The 26,716-nt window shown below is 38.3% G+C and overlaps 1 pseudogene; it reads left to right on the top strand.

The window, feature by feature from the left end:
* Window positions 1–537: 537 nt before the first annotated feature.
* Window positions 538–26,716, top strand: part of LOC129558865 (prolyl 4-hydroxylase subunit alpha-2-like) — a 64,388-nt pseudogene continuing 38,209 nt past the window's right edge.

Genomic DNA, 26,716 nt, shown 5'->3' with positions numbered 1-26,716 from the left:
CAAGCCACTCCAGTATTCTTGCCTGGAAAATTCCATGGACAGAAGAGCCTGGCAGGCAGCAGTCCATGGGGTCTCACAGAGTCATCCATGTTTGAGCACACATGCATAATGATTATAGCTGGTATACATTATATGACTTGAGAATCTAGTCTCCTCTTTTCTTCCTCACCTGAAACTTCAGAGTTTATTGCTATGTATTGAAGTGGTTTTATCCTCCAGGATTTCCATGCCCCATATGATAAGATTAGCTGTATGGTGAAAGGATGAGATAAAGGCCCTTCCCTGATGACAGAGTTCACTGTATGGGCCAAGTGTTGAACCATCCCTCTGGGAGTATCTTTCTGTCTTGGAGCCAAAGGCTAGAACAGTGTGATCATCAGATCTCCTTAAGCTCCTCAACTGAGTGATCCAGAAAGAGCTTCTCTCTTCTGGTTCAAGGGACCCACCTTTCATTGGAGCTTTTGTCCCATTGAAGCAAGCTGGGAGACCGCTTGTCCAGTTCTGACGGGCCCTTTCTTCTATCCCCTTGTAGGGCGCATGGCTAAGTTGACTTCTGTGGAAGAAGAACTGGTCCAGGCTCTGAAAGAATACATTGTTTTGGTTGAAGCCAAACTGTCTGTGATGAAAAGGTAAAGATAATTCATTATTCCCACAGTCTAGGATCTTGCCCTTATTCTCCAAATGTAGAAATTCACATGAATATGGTCCTCTAACATGCCTAGCAGAAATAAATGCAAATCTTTGAAGGGACACACTTTAAATCCAGGCCACATAAGCCCTAGTACTTTCCCAAAGAATCTGCCTACAGTGTGGGAGAAAGTGAAAATGAAAGTCGCTCAGTTGTATCTGACTCTTCCCAACCTCATGGACTATACAGCCCATGGAATTCTCCAGGCAAGAATATTGGAGTGGGTAGCTGTTCCCTTCTCCAGGGAATCTTCCCAACCCAGGGATCAAACCCAGGTCTCCCTCATTGCAGGTGTATTCTTTACCAGCTGAGCCACCATGGAAGCCCAAGAATACTGGAGTGGGTAGCCTATCCCTTCTGTAGAGGATCTTTTCAACCCAGGAATTGAACTGGGGTCTCCTCACTGCAGACAGATTCTTTATCATCTGAGCTACCAGGGAATCCCAGCAATGTGGCAGACCTAGGTTCAATCCCTGGGTCGGGAAGACTCCCCTGGAGAAGGAAATGGCTACCCACTCCAGTATTCTTGCCTGGAGAATTCCATTGTCAGAGGAGCCTGGCAGGCTACAATCCATGGAGTCATAAAAAGTTAGACATGACTGAGTGACTAACACTTTCACTTTCACATAGGCCCTGCTGCTGAGTTCACAATTCTAAATTTCAAAACCTATTCACTGCATCAGCAGAAGTAATAGAAAACGAAATTAGACACCCAAGAACTTGAGATAATAGAGGCATATAAGATATTTAAAATAAAATAGCATAAGAAATAACAGAATTCATCAGAAGACCATGCAGATTTGAAAAGAACCGAATATATGTTCTAAAAGTTAAAAACAGTTCTTGAAATTGAAGGCTCACTGGATGGGTTAAATAACATGTACTGTTTACTAAGCTACCCAAGAGACATCTTGGATTCAGACTTAACCCTTCTATTAATGTATTCTGCTTTGGTCTTGGAGATGAGAGTTGGCAAACTTCATTTCTGTTTTATTAGTTGGCTTCCTGTCAGTTTCTCCCAACTGGAGGTCACTAAAAGTAGAATGAAATGCAACAGGAAAAAGAAGTGACCTGTAGTTTTCCTGTGTTTCTTGCCATTCCATGAATGTCAATCCATCAGTAGTTGTAAACTTCAGCATTAATAGGTGTTCCCCGTCTTTTTCTCAGTCTTCTAGAAGCAGTCATAGTTTGTGTTCATTGATGGCAGTTTCATCAAGTCAGTGCTCTTACTTCAAAGGCTTGAGTCCCAGACCTTTGGTGCCTCCCTCTTCAGCTCCAGGAATAGTCAGACAGCATCGTCTTCTTCAGAAGTCAGTGTTATAGTTTTGCATGGTCCCTGGGTTTAAAGCAGAGTCCTACTTATACCTTTTTCCTTGTTCCCCTAGTTGTAGGGGTGGGAGCTGCTTCTGCAGTTACTATCACTATATTATTTCAGTGTTCCTTTTCTGCCTTTTCATTTCCTATAGTGAGTTCTCTTTGATTCAGTGGTGTGTTCCACAACAGATACACAGCAGACTAGGCCAGCTAAAGGAAGAATAGATATCCCAGAGGTTTGCCTGGAGAAGTCAACCAGACATAAAAGGCCACATACTGTATGATTGCATTTATATGAAATGCTTAGACTAGGCAAATACATTGAGACAGATATCAAATTAGTGGTTGCCTAGGGCTGGGCAGAAGGAAGGGGAGTGGGGAGTGACTTCTAATGGGTATAGCATTTCTTTATTTGGAGATGAAGTCAATGGCAAGCCATTCCAGTACTGTTGCCTAGAAAATCCCATGGATGGAGGAGCCTGATAGGCTGCAGTCCATGGGGTCGCTAAGGGTTGGACACGACTGAGCGACTTCACTTTCACTTTTCACCATGGGGAAATGAACATGTTCTGCAGTTCATGGTAATGTACAATTCTTTGAGTATACTAAAAACTACTCAGTCATACACATTAAAGGATTAATTTTCTGGTATGTAAATTATATGTCAATAAATCTGTTATTTTAAAAAGTGAGTTCACTCAGGTTTACATATAAGATAAAAGATTCCCAATTAGGGTGAATGAGAGAGACTGTTTACTTCATCAAGGCAAATATGTTGAGAAAATAACATTTCAATGAAAGATTCCATTGAGTCTTGAATTTCCTGGTCAGGATAGAACTGCTTGGCAAGCAAGAAAAAGCCTTTTTTTTTTCCAGAAATTTACCTTAGATGCTGTACTGTACTGTTTTAAATATACATTAAAAATAATATTATAGAAATGAATCTGAATATACTAGTAATCACAAGAAATGAAAATGCATTAAACTTAGCAGTTAAAAGAGAAATAGTCACTTACTTATCAGATATTCACAGAGTGCATAAAACTTTATGCCAGGCTGTATTGTAAACACTTAGGACATCAATGAGTAAAATAGACAAAAATTCCCATTCTCAGAAACTAACATTCTAGCTGAGGAAAAGAAGCAATACAATATACTGATTAAGTATGTTATATAGTATGTTAAAATATTAACAAGTGCTATAAAAAAAGAAAACTAGAATAAGGTAAACAAGCCTGAAGGTTGCTGCAGTTTAACTGATACATTCTCATATTCAGAAAAAAAATTTAGCTATATCATGTTTACAAAAGAGACAGAAAACTAAAGAATACAGAAAGGTTGAATAGTAAAAGAATTTTAAAATATACTCCAGGCAATTGTTTTTAAATTTGTATTTATTTATTTATTTTTGGCTGTACTGGGTATTTGTTGCTGTGCGTGAGCTTTCTCTAGTTGTGGTACACAGGTTTCTTATTGCAGTTCCTTCTCTTATTGCAGAGCACAGACTCTAGGGCATGCAGACTTCAGTAATTGTGGCATGTGAACTCACTAGTTGCATGTAGAAGCTTGCTCATTTCAAGTGCATATAGAACATTAAAAAAAACTCCATACACACTAGGTCATACTTCACCTTTAAGAATATGTATTGACAGACTATTTTCCAATCACCACTCCATGAAGTTAGAAAGCAACAAAAATAACTTTTAAAAGTTCATGTTTAAAAAGATATATATGTGTGTGTGTATATATATATATATATATGTGTAATGAATCAGTAATGATATCATTATAGAAATTAGAAAGCATTTGGAGTGGAATAACTAATAAAAATGTATCAAATCTTGAGGGATGCATCTATATTGTCTTGGAGGGATATTTATAGCCTAAATTCCAAAGGGAGAACGGCTGAAATTAATAAGGTAAGTTTTATTAAAGTAAATGAAAATTCTGCATTGTATTTTAAGGTTCAGAAACTGCAGTCATTTTATTTTTTAATTGTAAAACTGGTTTTACAAGAATGAAAGTCTCATCTATGTTCTGAATGTTACGAGAATCTTTATATTCTTTTAAATAGTTTTGTTGATTATCACATGTTGATTAGCATATGAAGACATAATGCCTTGATTATCAGGAAGATAGCCAATGTCTAACAATTATAGTTTACATCTTTAATGAGCATATACCCTATCTACAGCAATTATTTTAAAAATCTTCATTTCCTATAGCAAACCCTTATAGTCCCAAAGTTATAAATTAAACATACTTTGGAATTATTGAAACAAACCTTTCAATATGTAATGACAAGATAAATAATAAGTATACATGTAAGTTAAATTTCATAAGAATAGACATTAAAGATTTGGTAAACCTTTTCATTGTTGATTAAACTAGTTATGATTGTAACATGACTCATATTTTCAGAATACCTTTAAGAGTCTCCTGTGCTTTCAAAGTTTGTTCAGAACTGTAGGTTGCCAACCCCTGACTCCATTTAAACTTTCCTACACAAATTTGGAAAACTCAGCAGTGGCCACAGGACTGGAAAAGGTCAGTTTTCATTCCAATCCCAAAGAAAGGCAATGCCAAAGAATGCTCAAACTACCACACAGTTGCACTCATTTCACACGCTAGTAAAGTCATGCTCAAAATTCTCCAAGCCAGGCTTCAGCAATATGTAAACTATGAACTTCCAGATATTCAAGCTGGTTTTAGAAAAGGCAGAGGAAACAGAGATCAAATTGCCAACATCCGCTGGATCATTGACAAAGCAAGAGAATTCCAGAAAAACATCTATTTCTGCTTTATTGACTATGCCAAAGCCTTTGACTGTATGGATCACAATTAACTGTGGAGAATTCTGAGAGAGATGGGAATACCAGACCACCTGACCTGCCTCTTGAGAAATCTGTATGCAGGTCAGAAAGCAACAGTTAGAACTGGACATGGAACAACAGACTGGTTCCAAATCAGGAAAGGAGTACGTCAAGGCTGTATATTGTCACCCTGCTTATTTAACTTATATGCAGAGTACATCATGAGAAACGGTGGGCTGGATGAAGCACAAGCTGGAATCAAGCTTGCCGGGAGAAATATCAATAACCTCAGATATGCAGATGACACCACCATTATGGCAGAAAGTGAAGAAGAACTAAAGAGCCTGTTGATGAAAGTGAAAGAGGAGAGTGAAAAAGTTTGCTTAAAGCTCAACATTCAGAAAAATAAGATGGCATCCGGTCCCATCACTTCATGGCTAATAGATGCGGAAATAGTGGAAATGGTGAGAGAACTTCATTTTTGGGGCTCCAAAATCACTGCGGATGGTGACTGCAACCATGAAATTAAAAGATGCTTACTCCTTGGCAGGAAGTTATGACCAACCTAGACAGCATATTAAAAAGCAGAGACATTACTTTGTCAACAAAGTTCTGTCTAGTCAAGGCTGTGGTTTTTCCAGTAATCATGAATGGATGTGAGAGTTGGACTGTAAAGAAAGCTGAGCATTGAAGAATTAATGTTTTTGAACTGTGTTGTTGGAGAAGACTCTTGAGAGTCCCTTGGACTGCAAGGAGATCCAACCAGTCCATCCTAAAGGAGATCAATCCTGGGTGTTCATTGGAAGGACTGATGCTGAAGCTGAAACTCCAATACTTTGGCCACCTGATGCAAAGAGCTGACTCATTGGAAAAGGCCCTGATGCTGGGAAATATTGAAGGCAGGAGAAGAAGGGAACAACAGAGGATGAGATGGTTGGATGGCATCACTGACTCAATGGACATGAGTTTGGGTAAACTCCAGGAGTTGGTGATGGACAGGGAGGCCTGGCATGCTGCAGTCCATGGGATCACAGAGTCGGACAGGACTGAGTGACTGAAGTGACACAAATTGAGTTAGCCACTATAGGGTTTACAGTTTTCTGTTTCCACAGTGAGCCAGTCAAAGAGTTAGAAAAATGACAGGGAAAACCCCAAGAAAGTTGAAGAATGGAAACCATTCAGATAAAGTAGAAATTAGTGAAGTCAGAAAAATAAAAGATGCAGTTTAGAGAATCATCAAAACTGGAAGTTGGTAACATTTGGAAATGTTAGCAAGATAATCAGTCCTCTGACTGGAATAGTCAAGTAAAAAAGAAAAGAAAACAAGCAATATTAGAAGTAAAAACTGGGACATAGCTATACATACAGTGAGGTTAAAAATAAATGCACAGTGTGAGTCATGTGATTAAAAAATGGGTAAAGGAGTTGAATAGACATTTCTCTGAAAAAGATACTCAAATGGCCAACTCACATCTGAAGATGTGCCCAGCATTACAAGTCATTAAGGAAATGCTAATCAAAACCACAATGAGATACCATGTCATATCTGTTAGGATGGGTACTATAAAAAAACAGAGCCAGAAAATAACAAATATTGGCAAGAATGTGAAGAAATTGGAATCCTTGTGCACTGTTGTTGGGAATGCAAAATGATGCTGTCCCTGTGAAAAACAGTATGATAATGCATCAAAAAATTTAAAATAGAGTTACCATATGGTCTAGTAATTCCACTTCTGGTATACCCAAAAGAATTGGAGGCAGAGTCTCCAGGACTTATATGTATATCTATGTTTATAACAATATTATTCACAGTAGTCAAAAAGTGGAAGGAAGCCAAATGTTTATATACAGGTGAATGGATAAACAGAATTTTATTCAGCCTTGAAGAAGAAGGAAATTCTGGTACATAGCATGGATGAACCTTAAGAATATTGTGCTAAGTGAAGTGAGCCAATCATAAAAAGACTAATACTGTATGATTCCATTTATATTAGGTAGTTTTACAGTAGTCAAATTCACAGAAGCAGAAAGCAGAATGATGGTTGATGGGGACTGCAGGGAAAGGGTAAAATGAGTTGTTGGTTAGTGGGTAAAGAGTTTAAGTTTTGCAAGATGTAGAAGTTCTGGACATTGGTTGTGTAGCAGTGTGAATATATTTAACATTGCTGAACTGTACACTTGAAAATGGTTAAGATGGTGAACTTCCCTGGTTGTGCAGTGGATATGAATCTACCTGCCAATGCAGGGGACTTGATCCCTGGTCTGGGAAGATCCCACATGCCATGGAGGAACTAAGCTCGTGCACAACCACTGAGCCTGCGTGCTGCAGCTTCCAAAGCCCTTGTGCTTAGAACCTGTGCTCTGCAACGAGAGAAGCCACTATAGTGAGAAGACTGTGCACCCAACGAAGAATAACCCTCCACTTGCTGCAACTAGAGAAAGCCCGAGCAAAAGCAACAAAGACCCAGTGCAGCCAAAAATAAATAAGTAGATTAAAAAATTTTTTAATGGTTAAGAAGGTAAATTTTATAAGTATTTTAACACAATTTAAACTTTTAATTAATATTAATCTTAAGATTATGAACAACTGTATGCTAATAATTTTGAAAAGTTAAAATGAAGTAGACGGTATCTTAGAAAAATATAAATTGCTAAAACTGAAAACCTGAGTAGACCTATGATTATTAAAGACATTAATTCTGAAGTTTAATACTGGCCCCAAAAGATAAAACCATTGTTGCTTTGGTTCCCACATTCTTCTTTCAGCCCTTCTTATCTCTGCTAGTAAGAGCAGTGAAGGAAGAGTTCGTGGGTCAGTGCGTTGGAGCCAGTGTTCCTTCTCTGTGTGTCCCCTAGCTACTTGGAGCTTTAAATCCCATTGCTTATACCAACCCTCTGCTTTAGTTAGTCTAATGTCTTTAGTCTTTCCTCAGTCTCTATTTTGAAATGATATAGTTTCCTTTTGGAAAGTTTCCGTTTTATTTTTCCTGTTATCCATTATTCAGTTCAGTTCAGTCGCTCAGTCGTGTCCGACTCTCCGCGACCCCATGAATCACAGCACGCCAGGCCTCCCTGTCCATCACCAACTCCCGGAGTTCACTCAAACTCATGTCCACAGAGTCGGTGATGCCATCCAGCCATCTCATTCTCCGTCGTCCCCTTCTCCTCCCGCCCCCAACCTTTCCCAGCATCAGAGTCTTTTCCAGTGAGTCATTAGGGTTCATTTAAAATCTTAGCTGAGCAACAGACTTGATAAGACTCCAGGAGGCTGTCCTTACTAGCCGGCCCTTGAGGGTTCATGCTCAAAAAGTATGGATTTGATATTTCACGTGCTTACTTTGAAATTGCTCATTTTGCCCTGTCCTGTTTTGGACTTTACGTATTGTCACCTGTTTGATATATTACTCCTGGATGACACCTGGATAGTTGGGGTGTGAATCCAGGGTTCTTGAGATTGGAGGAGAAGGAGATGGTTGCTCTGTTAAGAATGCTCACCTCTTCAGCTAAGCTGCAGATGACCACACTCCCTTCTGGGCTCTGTCTGCTTGTTGCTTCTGTAGGATTCTAATTATACCCTGGAAGGCCAGTTCACAGCACTCTTCCTGAACTGTATACTCAGCTGTCTGATTTAATAAGATACATGAATAGTTTCCTGGATATCTTAAGTTTCTTGTTTCTCAGATAAGATTGATTGAGAGGTATTTTTGGAATGATGATAGTGGTTTCATCACCTCTCCTCCATTTACTCATGTATTAAACATGTAACAGATATTTAGTGAGTAATTATCACGTGCCAAACATTATTTTTGGAGCTAGACTACAGCAGTAAAAAACCAGCAAACAGGACTTCTCTGGTGGTTTAGTGGTTGGGAATCTGCCTGACAATGCAGGGGACACAGGTTTGATCCCTGGTCCAGAAAGATTCCACATGCAGTGGGGCAACTAAGCCTGCAACCCACAAATACTGAAGCCCACGTGCTTAGAGCCTGTGCTGTTCAGTAAGAGAAGCCACCACAATGGGAAGCCACCACAACGAGAAGCCTATACAACGCGACTGGAGAGTAGCCCCCACTTATGGCAACTACAGAAAGCCCATGCACAGCAATGGAGACCCAGCACAGCCATAAAGAAAAAAAAAAACACCACCAAACAAAAAGTAATTCTAGCCCCAGAAGCGTGGGGAGACCAAAAACTTAACATATAAGTAAATTATATTGTAGAAAGTGTCAAAAATCATGGGAAAAAAGAAAAGTAGAGCTGGGTAAAGGGGATCTGGACTTCTAGGAGTAGGGGCTATTTGTGCTACTAAATCAGATATGCAGATGACACCACCCTTATGGATGAAAGTGAAGAAGAACTAAAGAGCCTGTTGATGAAAGTGAAAGAGGAGAGTGAAAAAGTTGGCTTAAAGCTCAACATTCAGAAAACTGAGATCATGGCATCCTGTTCCATCACTTCATGGCAACTAGATGGGGAAACAGTGGGAACAGTGGCTGACTTTATTTTTTTGGGCTCCAAAATCACTGCAGATGGTGATTGCAGCCATGAAATTAAAAGACGCTTACTCCTTGGCAGGAAAGTTATGACCAACCTAGACAGCATATTAAAAAGCAGAGACTACTGTCAACAAAGGTCCGTCTAGTCAAGGCTATGGTTTTTCCAGTGGTCGTGTATGGATGTGAGAGTTGGACTAAAAGAAAGCTGAGTGCCAAAGAATTGATGCTTTTGAACTGTGGTGTTGGAGAAGACTCTTGAGAGTCCCTTGGACTGCAAGGAGATCCAACCTGTCCATCCTAAAGGAGATCAATCCTGGGTGATCATTGGAAGGACTGACGCTGAAGCTGAAACTCCAACACTTTGGCCATCTGATGCCAAAGAGCTGACTCATTTGAAAAGACCCTGATGCTGGGAAAGATTGAGGGCAAGGGAGAAGGGGATGACAGAGGATGAGATGGTTGGATGGCATCACCAACTCAATGGACATGGGTTTGGGTGGACTCCGGGAGTTGATGGACAGGGAGGCCTGGCGTGCTGCAGTTCATGGGTTTGGGAAGAGTCAGACAGACACAGCTGAGTGACTGAACTGAACTGAAGTAGGATGGTCAATATAATCCTCATCAGGGAAGTGATATTTAAGCCATACAGTGATGTGAGGAAGATAGCCAAATGGCAACATCTACAGTGAAGGTCCTAAAGGAGGAGTTTGGTGGGTTTAAGGAGTAGTGGAAAGCCAGAATGAGGAAGGCAGAGTGAGCAAGAGGGAGAGTAGTAGAAGATGAGGTCAGCAAGACAGTGAAGGGCCAGATTATGTAGGACCTTGTGAACCATGGAGGCTAATTTTTACTGAGTGATACTGGCAGTTTGGGAAAGATTTTGATCAGAGGAGTAGCATGTGCATGCGTGCTAAGTTGTTTCAGTCATGTCCGACTCTGAGACCTATGGACTGTAGCCTGCCAGGCTCCTCTGCCCACGGGATTCTCCAGGCAAGACTACCAGAGTGGGTTGCCGTGCCCTCCTCCAGGGGATCTTCGCAACCCAGGAATTGAACCCATGTCTCTGGTGTCTCTTGCATTGCAGGCAGCTTCTTTACCCACTGAGCCACCTGGGAAGCCTAAGGAGTAGCATGGTTTGCTCTTATTTAATTTTTTTTTTACTGGATGATAATTGCTTTACAGTGTTGTGGTGGAGTCTACCATATATCAATACAAATCAGTCATAATTACATATATATCATCTTCCTCTGTAGCCTCCCCCCCCACCAACTGCCCCATATTCCACCCTCTAAGTTGTCCGACTGCCCCATATTCCACCCTCTAAATTGTCCCAGAGCACCAGGCTGGGCTCCCTGTGTTACAAGCAGTTTCCTGCTCTTTCCTGCTCTTTATCTGTTTTACACTTGATGGGGGTGGGGTGGGGTGGTGTGTGTGTGTGTGTGTGTGCGCGTTACAAGCGGCTTCTTGCTCTTTATCTGTTTTATACTTGATAGGGGGTGTTTGTGTGTATAATATATGTAAGTGCTACTATCCTCAATTTGTCCTACTCTCTCCTTACCTTGCTGTGTCCATGAGACTGTTCTCTACTTTTGTGTCTCCATCGCTGCCCTGCAAATAAGTTAATCAGTACCATCTTTCTAGATTCCATATATATGTGTTAATATGAGATACTTGTTTTTTTCTATTTCTGACTTAATTCATTCTGTATAATAGACTCCAGGTTCAGCCACCTCACTATTATTACTCATATGGTTCCTTTTAATGGCTCAGTAATAGTCCATTGTGTATGTGTACAACTTATTTATCCATTCATAGGTTAATGAACATCTAGGTTGCTTCCACGTCCTGGCTGTTGTAAATAGTGCTGCAGTGAACATTGGGGTGCATGTGTCTTTTTGAATTGTGGTTTTCTCAGGTATTTGCCTAGTATGCTACATGCCTAGTATACTAGGTCATATGGTAGTTTTATTCCTAGGTTGTTAAGGAATCTCCATACTGTTCTCCGTAGTGGCTGTACCAGTTTACATTCCTACCAACAATGCAGTTGGGTTCCCTTTTCTCCACATCCTTCTGCTCTTATTTGGAAAGGATCTCTATAGCTTTATATTTGGAATAGATTTCTCTGTTAGGAATGTTATTGGAAAAATCTTAACAGAAAATGTGGTAGCTTGGACCAGAGTGGTCATGACAGAGTTGGTGAAACGATGTCACACTCTAGTGTAATTTTGAAGGTAGAACCATTGTTATTTCATGGTGGAGTAGAGAAGGAAAGAAAGACAGAAAATGAGAGTAAATCTGGAATTTAGCCTTAAGAAAAATAGAGTTGTTAACTGACGTGGGGAAGTGAGTGGGTGGAGCATGTTTGAGGGCTAAGATCAGCAGTTACATTTGAGTTATCTATTATGGTTCTGGGGCTTCCCTTGTAGCTCAGTAGGTAAAGAATCTGCCTGCAGTGCAGGAGACCTGGGTTCAATCCCTGGGTTGGGAAGATCCCCTGGAGAAGGAAATGGCAACCCACTCCAATATCCTTGCCTGGAAAATCTCACGGAGAGAGGAGTCTGGTGGGTTGCAGTCCATGCGGTCGCAAAGAGTTGGGCATGAGTGAGCGACTAACACTTACTTAACACTTATTATGCTTCTAAGTAGGGATGTCAAAATCATACATTAACGTTATAAACAAAATTAAGATTATACAAAAAATTTAATTAGAGATACTTTTGGCAGATAATAATAGCTTAAACAATGAGGAAAATGTAATGTTATATATAAAAAGAAATCCTCCCAAGATCAGGCAGTTTTAGGACTGCTTGATTGAGAGGCTCAACCATGTTATGAACTCAGATTCTTTTCGTCTCTTCTGCTAATGTATCTGCTTCTCCTCAGTTTAGCTTTCTCTTATTAAAATGGCTAATAGTTTTAGGTATCATATTTAGAGACAGCACAATAACTGGCTAAAGAGCTGTTTCTTACTTTTATTTATTAATATAACACTGAATAAATTTTTTCTGATGTCTCCCACTAAACTTATGTCTTAGCTTAAATTGCATTAGTTGCCCTTGTTGAGGCAGATCACTAACAAGGGGAACAGGACTTATGTGATTAACTTAGACTAGTCAGTGCATGATCAGTAGATGCCCCTAGCTTTCCTTGAAGCATTTTTCTATGTGGCGGGGGTTGGATACCTGAAAATAACAGAGTTATTTTCATGGGAATCTAGAAGATTATCAACATGACAGCAGAGTTGGCAATCACCATGACACTTGTAGTAATAAAGAAGTAAAATCCACCTCTAATCTACCTGATAAAATATCCATGATGTCTGTACGTTTACAGGCTTTTTTTCCCTCCTTAAATACTCTTACTCCTTGAAAGGAAAGTTATGACCAACCTAGACAGCATATTGAAAAGCAGAGACATTACTTTGTCAACAAAGGTCCATTTAGTCAAGTCTGTGGTTTTTCCACTGGTCATGTATGGATGTGAGAGTTGGATTATAAAGAAATCTGAGTGCCAAGGAATTGATGCTTTTGAACTGTGTTGTTGAAGAAGACTCTTGAGAGTCCCTTGGACTGCAAGGAGATCCAACCAGTCCATCCTAAAGGAGATCAGTCCTGATTGTTCATTGGAAGGACTGATATTGAAACTGAAACTCCAATACTTTGGCCACCTGGTGTGAAGAGCTGACTCATTTGAAAAGACCCTGATGCTGGGAAAGATTGAAGGCAGGAGGAGAAGGGGATGACAGAGGATGAGATGGTTGGATGGCATCACCAACTCAATGGACATGGGTTTGGGTGGACTCCGGGAGTTGGTGATGGACAAGGAGGCCTGTTGTGCTGTGGTTCATGGGGTTGCAAAGAGTTGGACATGACTGAGCGACTGAACTGAAGTACACTGGCATAAAAATTTTTATAGGTGTAGTTCAGAGATGGGCTTCCCTTGTGGTTCAGATGGTAAAGAATCCACCTGCGATGTGGGAGACCTGGGTTCGAGATAGTGGGTTTAGTTCCAGACCACTGCAGTGAAGCAAATATTGCAATAAAGTGAGTCACATGAATTTTTTGGTATTCTAGTACATATACAAGTTATGTTTACACTATACTGTAGACTATTAAGTATGCAGTATATGCGTGCGTGCATGCTCAGTCACTTCAGCCATGTCCAACTCTTTGCAACCTCTGTAGACCTCCAGGCTTCTCTGTCTGTGGGATTCTCCAGGCAAGAATACTGGAGTGAATTGCCATGCCCTCCTTCAGGGGATCTTCCTGACCCAGGGATCGAACCTGGTGTCTCCTACCTTCTAGGCAGATTCTTTACCGCTGAGCCACAGGGGGAAGCGCCAAGTACACAATGGCATTATATCTAAAAAAGTACATACCTTAATGAAAAAATACTTTATTGCCGAAAAGTGTTAACCATCATGACAACAGAGTTGCCACAAACTTTAAATTTGCAAAAACAGTTGAATGAAGGAAAGCAAAACACAATAAAATAAGGTATGCCTGTAATTCTTCTAACCAAATTTAGTTAACTTTTAACCAATATGGATCATGATATTTATGTTATAACATGGTTTGCTAGCTAATGTGTTTCTATTAGTAAATATGGATTTTATTATCATTTTAATGGTGCTCTATTCTATAATATTTTGCAGCTGCATCATAATTAATTTAACAGTGTTCTTCCTTTTGAACATTTTGAAATGTTCAATACCTGGAAAAGCACTTCAGTGCTTGTTATTCTATCTTTGCACACTTCCTCATTGTATTGTCATACAAATGGAATTGCTGAATCCTAGACTTGTAGGATTGTCCTTCAGAAAGATTATATCGAATTGACTGTGGATGTATTTAGCATCATTCCTAACCTGTTCAGCCAGATACTACTGGTATGTTTGTTGATCTGTGAGGCAGTTATAGCTTAGTGATTAAAAGCATTGGTTTGGGAGTTACACCTATCTGGGCTTATATCTTGACTCTGTTAATAATTTATCAATTGTATGACTTTAGGAAATCATATAACTTAACTTTTCTGAGCTGGTTTTATCTATCTTTGGGTAGGGGAGGTGTTAATACTTGATATATGGGACAGTTGGAAAGATTCAGTTCAGTTCAGTTCAGTTCAGTCGCTCAGTCGTGTCCAACTCTCCGCGACCCCATGAATCACAGCACGCCAGGCCTCCCTGTCCATCACCAACTCCCGGAGTACACTCAAACTCATGTCCACAGAGTCGGTGATGCCATCCAGCCATCTCATTCTCTGTCGTCCCCTTCTCCTCCCACCTCCAACCTTTCCCAGCATCAGAGTCCTTTCCAGTGAGTCAACTCGTCGCATGAGGTGGCCAAAGTATTGCAGTTTCAGCTTTAGCATTAGTCCCTCCAATGAACATCCAGGATTGATCTCCTTTAGAATGGACTGGTTGGATCTCCTTGCAGTATAAGGGACTCTCAAGAGTCTTCTCCAACACCACAGTTCAAAAGCATCGATTCTTCGGCGATCAGCTTTCTTCACAGTCCAACTCTCACATCCATACATGACCACGGGAAAAACCATAGCCTTGACTAGACGGACCTTGGTTGGCAAAGTAATGTCTCTGCTTTTTAATATACTATCAAGGTTGGTCATAACTTTCCTGCCAAGGAGTAAGCGTCTTTTAATTTCATGGCTGCAGTCAGCATCTGCAGTGATTTTGGAGCCCAAAAAAATAAAGTCTGACACTGTTTCCACTGTTTCCCCATCTATTTCCCATGAAGTGATGGGACCAGATGCCATGATCTTTGTTTTCTGAATGTTGAGCTTCAAGCCAACCTTTTCATTCTCCTATTTCACTTTCATCAAGAGGCTTTTGAGTTCCTCTTCACTTTCTGCCATAAGGGTGGTGTCATCTGCATATCTGAGGTTATTGATATTTCTCCCAGCAATCTTGATTCCAGCTTGTGCTTCTTCCAGCCCAGCGTTCCTCATGATGTACTCTGCATATAAGTTAAATAAGCAAGGTGACAATATACAACCTTGACGTACACCTTTTTAGTGGAGTTAATTTTTTAATTCTTTATTCTGGGACCCGGTACATAGTAAAGTCATAGTGTTTGAGAGATGCATTTTAAACTTGTTAAGATAAATCTCCTAATTTTGATTCAGTATTCTTATCTTCTCATTTTTCCACCCAATAAATCCTATAGCTGGGCTAAGAAAAGAGATGCACTGAACCTTGTAATCCCTGACGATAAGGAAGATTTGGAAAAATTAGTGGATGTGTACAAGGTACTGAAGCATCTAAATAAAGATTGGTCATTAGTGGAGAACTTCATCCTTCAGGACCCGTCCACTGGTAAGCTACTTTTGTGTGTGTTACACGTGCATGTGCACATGTGGGTATATATCTATATGTCCGTGAGCTTTTTCTCATATTTCTGAATCTCTTTCTGAGCTTGTGAGAGTACTTGAGAGTGTGTGCCTTGAAAGTTTAATCGGTCTTACAAATAAAACTATTAAAACCTGAGGAATATTTTACAGACAAGTATTTGATGTATTTTTATTTCTTAAATGTTTATTGGTCTATTTAGCCTTTGTAATCCTTCTTGTACCCACTTTTATCATTTTGTCTTTTCTAGGTTTTAGAATTTATTGGTCTATATTTATTCATATTTATTCTTTAAAAAAATTTATTTTATTTTATTATTATTATTATTTTTATTGGAGGCTAATTACTTTACAATAATATATTGGTTGGTTTTGCCATACATTGACATGAATCCTCCCCGGGTGTACATGCGTTCCCCTTCTTGAATCCCCCTCCCACCTCCCTCCTCCCCGTATCCTCCCTCCAGGTCATCCTCATGCACCAGCCCCAAGCATCCTGTATCATGCGTCGAACCTGAACTGGTGATTTGTTTCACATATGATAATATACATGCTTCAATGCCATTCTCCCAAATCATCCCACCTTCACCCTGTCCCACAGAGTCCCAAAGACTGTTCTATACACCTGTGTCTCTTTTGCTGTCTCATATACAGGGTTATCATTACCATCTTTCTAAATTCCATATATATGCGTTAGTATACTGTATTGATGTTTTTCTTTCTGGCTTACTTCACTCTGTATAATAGGCTCTAATTTCATCGACCTCATTAGAACTGAGTCAAATGCATTCTTTTTGATGGCTGAAAAATACTCCATTGTGTATATGTACCAAAGCTTTCTTATCCATTCGTCTGCAGATGGACATCTAGGTTGCTTCCATGTCCTCGCTATTATAATCAGTGCTGCAATGAACATTGGAGTACGTGTCTCTTTCAATTCTGGTTTCCTCGGTGTGTACACCCAGGAGTGCTATTGCTGGATCATATGGCAGTTCTATTTCCAGTTTTTTGAGGAATCTCCACACTGTCCTCTAAGACCCACCTCCCAGAATATTGGAAATAAAAGCAAAAATAAACAAATGGGACCTAATTAAAATCAAAAGCTTCTGCACAGCAAAGGAAACTATAAGCAAGGTGAAAAGACAGCCTTCAGAATGGGAGAAAATAATAGCAAATGAAACAACTGACAAAGAATTAATCTCCAAAATATACAAGCAGCTCCTGCAGCTCAATTCCAGAAAAATAAATGGCCCAATCAAAAAATGGGCCAAAGAACTAAACAGACATTTCTCCAAAGAAGACATAAAGATGGCTAACAAACACATGAAAAAATGCTCAACATCCCTCATAATCAGAGAAATGCAAATCAAAACCACAATGAGATACCATTTCACACCAGTCAGAATGGCTGCTATCCAAAAGTCTACATGCAATAAATGCTGGAGAGGGTGTGGAGAGAAGGGAAGCCTCTTACACTGTTGGTGGGAATGCAAACTAGTACAGCCACTATGGAGAACAGTGTGGAGATTCCTCAAAAAACTGGAAATAGAACTGCCATATTCTTTTATAATATTAGATATCTTTTGCATTGTGAATTATTTTTATTCTTATCTCACTGTTTAACTTATATCTTTTGTTCTTGACCATTTTGACTATATAAAATATTTTTAAAGAATCAGGTTTGGTTTTATTTTTTCTGTTCTTTAATGTAGTAAAATATGCATAACATGATATTTATCATTTTAACCACTTGTGAGTGTACAATTCAGTTTATTTTTGGGCTTTCTATACTATTCTCTTGGTTTATATATGTCTTGAGGCCACTTACATACTTAAAATTTTTTAAATAGTGTTTAAATACATATAATATAAAATATTTTACCATCTAACCATTTTTTTTAACATACAGTTCAATAGTGTTACATACATTTCACATCTGTGCCACCAATCTCTAGTAATATGTTTGTTTTGTAAAAATGAAACTCTAACTTCTATTTCCCACTTTCCCCTAGCAATCATTCTTTTACTTTAGGTCTCTGTGAATTTATTAGCCTTTTTTGTTAACTGGCTTATTTTGCTTAGCAGTTGTCCTCAAAGTTCATTCACATTGTAGCATATGTCAAAATTTCCATCTTTTCTAAAGCTGAATAATATTATATCGTATTTATATAACATATCATATGGATATTGTGTTTATTCATTCACCTGTCTTTGACTACTTGGATTGCTTCTAACTTTTGACTTCTGTGATTAATGCTGCTATGAATTTAAGTGTACAAATAAATCTTCAAGACCCTGCCTTCAGTTCGTTAGGGTATATATATCCAGAATTGGACTTGCTGGGTCATATGGCAATTCTATTTTTTAATTTTTTAGAACTTCTGTCCTCTTTTCCATATTTATTACACTATTTTACATTCTCCCAACAGTACACGAGTACTCATCATCACTAGATTTTTGGTTTTGCTTTTTTGATAGCAGCCATCCTAATGGGTATAAGGTGGTATCTCATTGTGGTTTTGGTTTGCATTTCCTTAGTAATTAGTGATATTGAGCATCTTTTCATCTGCTTATTAGCTATTTGCATATCTTCTTTGGGCAAATGTCTGTTCAAATCCTTTGCTCATTTTTAAGGCTTAGGTTTTTTGGCTGTTGTTCATTCATACTCTTTAATTGCTGTAGTGGCTTTGTAGTAAGTTTTGAAGTCAGAGAATGTGAGTCCTCCCAACTTTATTCTTCTTTTCAAGATTGTTTAGCTGTTTGGGATCCTCTACACTTCTAGATGAATCTGAGCATCAACTTTTCCATTTCAGTCAAAAAGGCTCTAGGAATTTTGATGGAATTGCATTTAATCTATAAATTGTTTTGGGTAGTATTAACAGATGACCAGTGACTTAAGTCTTTCTATCGTTTCCATTTCTTTAGATCTTTTAAAATTTCTTTTAGCAATTCTTTGTAGTTTTTGTTGTACAAGTCTTTCATCTCCTTGGCTAGATTTATACCTAAGTATTTAATTCTTTTATATGCTATTATAAAAGGAATTGCTTTATTAATATTCTTTGCTGATTGTTCATTGCTGGTATACAGAAACACAGCTTTTTGTGTGTTTATACTGTACCCAGCAACTTTGGGGTTGGTTTGTGAGCACAAGTAGCTTTCTTGTGGATTTTTTGAGATTTTCTTTGTATAGACTCATGTTATCTGTGAGTGGAGACCATTTTACTTCTTCCTTTCCTATATGAATGCCTTTTTATTTCTTTTGTTGTCTAGTGGTTCTGGCTAGCACTTTCAGTAACAGCGTTGAATAGTAGTGGTCACAGTGGAAATCCTTGTCTTTTTCTGATCTTCAGGGGAAAGCTTTCAGTCTTTTGCCAGTGAGTATTATGTTAACTGTGAGTTTTTCATGAATACTCTTTATTGTGTTGAGGAATTTCCCCTCTATTCCTAGCTTTATGAGATTTTTTTTTTATCATAAAAGGGTATTGGATTATGTCTAATAAGAATCCTGTATCAAGATGATCAAGTATTTTTTCCCCCTTTGCTCTATTAATGTAATATATTGCATTGATCCACTTTCTTAGGTTGAACTACATTTGCGTTCAGGGGCTAAATCCCACTTGGTCATGGTGCGTAATTCTTTTAATATGCTGTTGGATTTTATTTGCTAATATTTTGTTGAGTTTTTTACATTTATAAGGGATATTGGTCTTTAATTTTCCTCTTGTAATGTTTTTATCTGACTTTGGTTTTAGGCAGTACTTGCCAGGGCAATGGCTTTGTAGAATGAGATAGGAACTGTTCCCTTCCTTTCAACTTTTTGGACAAAGTTGAAAAGAATTAGTATTAATGCTTTTTAAAATATTTGGTAAAATTCACCAGTGAAGCTATTTGGTCCAGGACTTCAGTTCTTTGGAAGGTTTTTGATTACTCTTTCAGTCTTTTTCTTGTTATTGATCTGCTGAGATTTTCTATTTCTTCTTGAGTCAGTTTAGTTAATTTATATATTTGTCCCTTTCTTCTAAGCTATCTAATTTGTTGGTATACAGTTGGTCATAGAATCCTCTTATGTTCTTATTGCTGAAAGTTTGTAGTGATGTCCCCACATTCATTTCTGAATTTGGTACTTTGTCTGCTATCTCTTATTTTCATTGTCAACCTATCTGAAGATTTGTCAGTTCTGTTAATCATTTCAAAGAGCCAATTTTGGTTTTATTAATTTTCTCTTTTGTTTTTCTGTTATCTGTTTTGTCTATCCCTGGTCTATCTTTATTAGTTCCTTCTTTCTACCATCTTTGGATTTAGTTTGTTCTTTTTTTTCTAGTTCCTTAAGTTGTAAAGTTAATTTGAAATCTTTCTTCTTTTTCTTATGTAAGCATTTACAGCTATAAAATTTCCTTCTTACCACTGCTTTCACTGAATCCCACAAGTTTTGGTATGTTGTATTTTTATTTTCATTTGTCACTAAGTATTTTCTAATTTCTCTTTTGATTTGTTCTTAACCAGTTGGTTAATACTTTGTTGTTAATTTCTCCATAATTGTGAGCCTCAACTTCTAGTCAGACAAGATGCTTTGTATGATATATATCTTTTAAAATATGTTGTGACTTATTTTGTGGCCTAGCATATGAGGTAGCTTAGAGAATGTCCAATGTACACTTGAGAAGATATGCACTTGAAAAAAATATTTTGTTGTTGGATGGATTGTTCTTCATATATCTCTTAGGTCTAGTTGATTTATTGTGTTTCTCAAATGCTCTGTTTCCTTATTCATCTTTTGTCTGGTTGATCTATTCATTATTGAAAGTAGAGTATTGAAATCTCCAACTGTTTCTGTAGAAGTATGTATTTTGCCCTTCTGTTTTGTGAGTTTTTACTTCCTGTATTTTGAGAATCTGTTATAAGGTGTGTGTTTTTGTTTAGTTGCTCAGTCATGTCTGACTCTTGCAGTCCATGGACTGCTGCAGCATGCTAGGCTTCCCTGTCCTTTACTATCTTCCAGAGTTTGCTCAAACTCATGTCGATTGAATTGATGATGCCATCCAATAATCTCATCCCCTGTCACCACCTTTTCCTCCTACCCTCAATCTTTCCCAGCATCAGGGTCTTTTCCAGTGAGTCAGTTCTTTGCATCAGGTGGCCAAAGTATTGGAGCTTTGGTTTCAGCATCAGTGCTTCCAATGAATATTCAAACTTGATTTCCTTTAGGATTGATTGCTTTGATCACCTTGCAATCCAAGCGACTTTCAAAAGTCCCCAGCACCACAGTTCAGAAGCGCCAATACTTCGGTGCTCAGCCTTCTTTATGGTGTGTGTAAAAGTTTATAATTGTTATATCTTCTTGCTGTATTGATCATTTTATTATATATAATATCCTTGTTAGTCTGTTCTAACCTTTTTGGATTTAAAGTCTATTTTTTTTCTGCTTGCTTAAGTCTGTTTTTAACCCTTATAGTATACTTTTTAAATTTCAGCTATTGTACTTTTCAACTCCATAATTTCTTTTTGGCTCCTTTGTATAACATCTATCTCTATTGTTTCTCTCTTTTTGTTCATACATCATTTCTTATTTTGTTCATGTCTTACTTTTAGCTCTTTAAGCGTATTAAAGCATTTTAGTCTAGTGAGTCTGATATCTGGATTTACTCAGGTATAATATCTGTTGATTTATTTTGTTCTTTTGTATGGGCTATACTTTCTTGTTTCTTTGTATGCTTTGTAATTTTTTTCCCTTGCTCAAAACTGGATATTTGAATTTTATAATTTGGTAATTCTGGATATAGTATTCTCCCTTTTCCCTAGGGTTAGCAGATTTTGTTGTTGTTATTATTATAGGGTATCTCTTTGCTGGGGAGTAGCCTAAGATGAAAGCTTAAGTTCTCATTGTCTTTTCTCAGCCTACATCTTTACCTGGGCATTCACAGTGGCTTTCTAAATTCCACCATATATGTGATTGTTTTTGGATGTCCATAAAAATAGATGTGGTTCCTTTAAATCTCCTGGAAGCTGCTTTAGCTGGTGGAGATTAGAACAATGACAGCTAGCCTCTGTACCTGGAAGGCAAGGTTTTAATTATCCACTGTGGCTTCAGCCATGCCAGAAATGTGGGTTGCTATCCCTGTTGCCACCTGACATAGGGATGAATAGTTGGAATTCTGTTGAGTTCTGAAATCAAATGATATCACCTTCAGTTTACCAGCCAAGCATTCCCTTAGAAGCTGCAAACTTTCAAGTGTGCTCTGGAGTTCCATAACAGTCAGTTTAGACATTTTTTGATGCTACAAGTATTGTCTAGCTACAGAGAGAGAGATTCCTGGCTCTTCTTCAGTTTAGTTCAGTCGATCAGTCGTGACCTACTTTGCGACCCCATGAATCACAGCACGCCAGGCCTCCCTGTCCATCACCAACTCCCGGAGTTCACTCAAACTCACGTCCATTGAGTTGGTGATGCCATCCAGCCATCTCATTCTCTGTCGTCCCCGTCTCCTCCCACCCCCAATCCCTTCTAGCATCAGACTCTTTTCCAGTGAGTCAACTCGTCGCATGAGGTGGCCGAAGTATTGGAGTTTCACTTACCCTGCTGTATTCCCTGATACCACTCCAGGCTCTGTTTGTTTTGTTTCATTCTTTTTTCCTCTCTGTTCCTCACACTAAGTAACCTCATTTGACCTACCTTCAAGTTCAATGATTCTTTTTTTCTGCCAGTTCACATCTGTTGGTGAGCCCTTCTAGTAAATTTTGTGTTACATTTCTTGTGTTTTTCAAGCCCAGAATTTCCATTTGGTTCTTTTTTATACTTTACTCTCTTTATAGTATTCTCTCTTTGATGAGACATCATGATTATTCTTTAATATTTTTTAGACATAATTGTCCTTAATTCTTGGAAAATATTTATAATAGTTGATTTAAAGTCTTACTTAATAAGTCCAATGTATGGGTTTCCAGATTACTTTTCTTCTGTATAAAAACTGTACTTTCCTGTTTCTTTGCATGTCTTGTATTTTTGAGATATGAAAACTGGACATTTTAGTAATATAACATGGGAACTCTGGAAATCAGATTCCCCTTCATCTTACTCCCAGGTTTTGTTGTTGTTGATCCTGTTTGTTTAATGACTTATACACTATGATTTTGTTCTGTAGTGTATATGTTCTTTGTGTTGCCTCTTATGTCTCTGTTTTGTTAATTGGTCAGCTAATTTTTGAACAAAGATTTTCTTAGTTATCTTGCCACAAAAGTTTCTCAGCGTTTGTTGAGGGACTCTGTGTGGATGTCAGGGCATACTTTCAATACTCAGGCAGAACGTTTACAGCTCTGCCTTATCTTTCATATCCTGCTGGTACAGAGACTCAAGGACAGAGGGAAATGAGAGATTAGGGCCTTCTTAGGTCTTTCTTAGGAATGTACAGTGCACTGTACACGTGAGCGGCATTCTAGAGTCCTAAAATTGTGTCAGATCTTTTCAGAGCTCTCTGTGGACATCTTATTCTCCAGTTTTTCCTTTATGCTAAGGGCTCTGATGGGAAAGTGGACAACATGAAGGAACAGATGGGTAATGTAAGCAGAGGGATGAAAACCCTAAGATTTAAAAGGAAATGCTTGAGGGGAGGAGATAAATTTGGAGATTGGGATTGATATATACACACTACTATATAAAAAGTAGATAACTAACCTACTGAATAGCACAGGAACTCTGCTCAATACTCTATATGGTTGATAACATCTAAAAAATAGTGGATATATGTATATGTATAGTTGATTCACTTTGCTGTACAGCAGAAACTAGCACAACACTGTAAATCAGCTATACTCCAATAAAAATTAATTCAAATAAAGGAAATGTTAAAAATTTTAAAACTTCTGTAACAGAAATGAAGACTACCTTTGATGGGCTTATCAGCTGGACAGGAATGAGAAAAGAAACAGTGAACCTGAAGATATGTTAACAGAAACTTCTTAGGCTGAAAAGAAGAGAAAAATAATGTTAGAACAGGATAGCCAAGAATTATGAGAAAATTACAAAAGAGGTATCATATGTATAATGGAAATACCAAAAGGAAAAGAGAGAAAGGAATAGAAGAAATATTTAAGGTAAGCATGGCTTAGAATTTTCCAAAATTAGTGACAAATACCAAACCACAGATCCAACAAACTCAGAGTACATGATGCAGGAAAAATACCCTAAAGTCTACACCAAACTGCACAAAATCAAAGAAACAGATAAAAATTTTGAAGGAAAACACTATTTTACTTGTTGAAGAACAAGGATAAGAGTTATATCAGGCCTTTGTTCAGAGTCATGCAAGTAAGAAGATAATTGTGAAATATTCAAAGTGTTGAAAAGAAAAAAAACCCATTGACCTATAATTCTGTATCGAGTGAAGTTAACCTTCCAAAGGGAAGTAAAATAAAGACTTGTTTTAGATATAAATTGAGGGAATTTGTTGCTGGTAGACCTACCTTGGAAGAAATATTAAAAGGAATTGTTCAGAGAGAAGTAAAATGGTATGTGTCAGAAACTTGGGTCTGTATATAAAGGAAGAGTTCAATAAATAATAAGGAAGATATTAGTTTGTTCAATAATAATGGAAAAAATATATTAAATGATTATAGTCACATACAAATCAAATGAGTGAGAACAGTGTTATAAGGAATAGGAGGAAAAATTGAGAATACTCTGTTATAAGGTATATGCAATACCCAAGAAGCAGTACAGTGTTAATATGCAAGTAAACATATTGAAAACTCTAGGGCAACTACTGTAAGTTTTTAAGAAGTTGATATTCTAATTATGGAATAGAAAATTATATAAAATTCTTAATTAAAACCAGAGAAGGAAGAAAGAGTAGTGGACAAAGAAACAAGGGCAATGAGTAGAATAACAAATATGATACATCTTAATCTAGCTATCAAATCCCTTACGATTATACAGTGGAAGTGGGAAATAGATTTAAGGGACTAGGTCTGATAGACAGAGTGCCTGATGAACTATGGACAGCGGTTTGTGACATTGTACAGTAGACAAGGAGCAAGACCATCCCCAAGAAAAAGAAATGCAAAAAAGCAAAATGGCTGTCTGAGGAGGCCTTACAAATAGCTGTGAAGAGAAGTGAAAAGCAAAGGAGAAAAGGCAAGATATACCCATTTGAATGCAGAGTTCCAAAGAATAGCAAGGAGAGATAAGAAAGCCTTCCTTAGTGATCAGTGGCAAGAAATAGAGGAAAACAATAGAATGGGAAAGACTAGAGATCTCTTCAAGAAAATTAGAGATACCAAGGGAACATTTCATGCAAAGATGGGCTCAATAAAGGACAGAAATGGTTGGACCTAACAGAAGCAGAGGATATTAAGAAGAGGTGGCAAGAATACACAGAAGAACTGTACAAAAAAGATCTTCACGATGAAGATAATCACGATGGTGATGGTGAATCAGATAATCACTCACCTAGAGCCAGACATCCTGGAATGTGAAGTCAAGTAGGCTTTAGGAAGCATCACTACGAACAAAGCTAGTGGAGGTGATGGAATTCCAGTTGAGCAATTTCAGTTCCTAAAAGATGATGCTGTGAAAGTGCTGCACTCAATATGCCAGCAAATTTGGAAAACTCAGCAGTGGCCACAGGACTGGAAAAGGTCGATTTTCATTTCAATCCCAAAGAAAGGCAATGCCAAAGAATGCTCAAACTACCACACAGTTACACTCATCTCACATGCTAGTAAAGTCATGCTCAAAATTCTCCAAGTCAGACTTCAACAATATATGAACTGTGAACTTCCAGATGTTCAAGCTGGTTTTAGAAAAAGCAAAGGAACCAGAGATCAAATTGCCAACATCCGTTGGATCATGGAAAAAGCAAGAGAGTGCCAGAAAAGCATCTATTTCTGCTTTATTGACTTTGCCAAAGCCTTTGATTGTGTGGATCACAATAAACTGGAAAATTCTGAAAGAGATGGGAATACCAGACCACCTGACCTGCCTCTTGAGAAGTCTGTATGCAGGTCAAGAAGCAACAGTCAGAACTGGACATGGAACAACAGACTGGTTCCAAATAGGAAAAGGAGTATGTGAAGGCTATATGTTATTACCTTGCTTATTTAACTTATATGCAGAGTACATCATGAGAAACGCTGGGCTGATGAAGCACAAGCTGGAATCAAGCTTGCCAGGAGAAATATCAATATCCTCAGATATGCAGATGGCACCACTCTTATGGCAGAAAGTGAAGAACTAAAAGCCTCTTGATGAAAGTGAAAGAGGAGAGTGAAAAAGTTGGCTTAAAGCCCAACATTCAGAAAACTAAGATCATGGTATCTGGTCCCATCATTTCATGGCAAATAGATGGGGAAACAGTGGAAACAGTGTCAGACTTTATTTTTGGGGGCTCCAAAATCGCTGCAGATAGTGACTGCAGCCATGAAATTAAAAGATGCTTGCTCCTTTGAAGAAAAGCTATGACCAACCTAGACAGCATACTAAAAAGCAGAGACATTACTTTGCCAACAAAGGTCCATCTCATCAAGGTAACAGTTTTTCCAGTAGTCCTGTATGGATGTGAGAGTTGGACTATAAAGAAAGCTGAGCACTGAAGAATTGATCCTTTTGAACTGTGGTGTTGAAGAAGACTTTTGAGAGTCCCTTGGACAGCAAGGAGAACCAACCAGTCCATCCTAAAGGAGATCAGTCCTGAGTGTTCATTGGAAAAACTGATGCTGAAGCTGAAACTTTGATACTTTGGTCACCTGATGTGAAGAGCTGACTCATTTGAAAAAACCGTGATGCTGGGAAAGATTGAAGGCAGGAGGAGAAGGGGATGACAGAGAATGAGATGGTTGGATGGCATCACCGACTCAATGTAGATGAGTTTGAGTAAATTCCAGGAGTTGGTGATGGACAGGGAGGCCTAGCATGCAGTGTGGTCCATGGGGTTGTGAAGAATTGGACACGACTGAACGATTGAATTGAACTGAACTGAAACCAGTTATATTAATAATTACTTTAAATGTGAATGGTCAAAATTCTCCAATTAGGGACTTCCCTGGTGGTCTAG

Source organism: Moschus berezovskii, chromosome 8, assembly GCF_049115385.1.
Source record: "Moschus berezovskii isolate FMDL1 chromosome 8, NW_MosBer_1.0, whole genome shotgun sequence".
In the NCBI taxonomy this organism is placed as follows: domain Eukaryota; kingdom Metazoa; phylum Chordata; class Mammalia; order Artiodactyla; family Moschidae; genus Moschus; species Moschus berezovskii.
The sequence above is the reverse complement of the archived record's forward strand: the minus strand, read 5'-3'. Positions and strand labels throughout refer to the sequence as shown.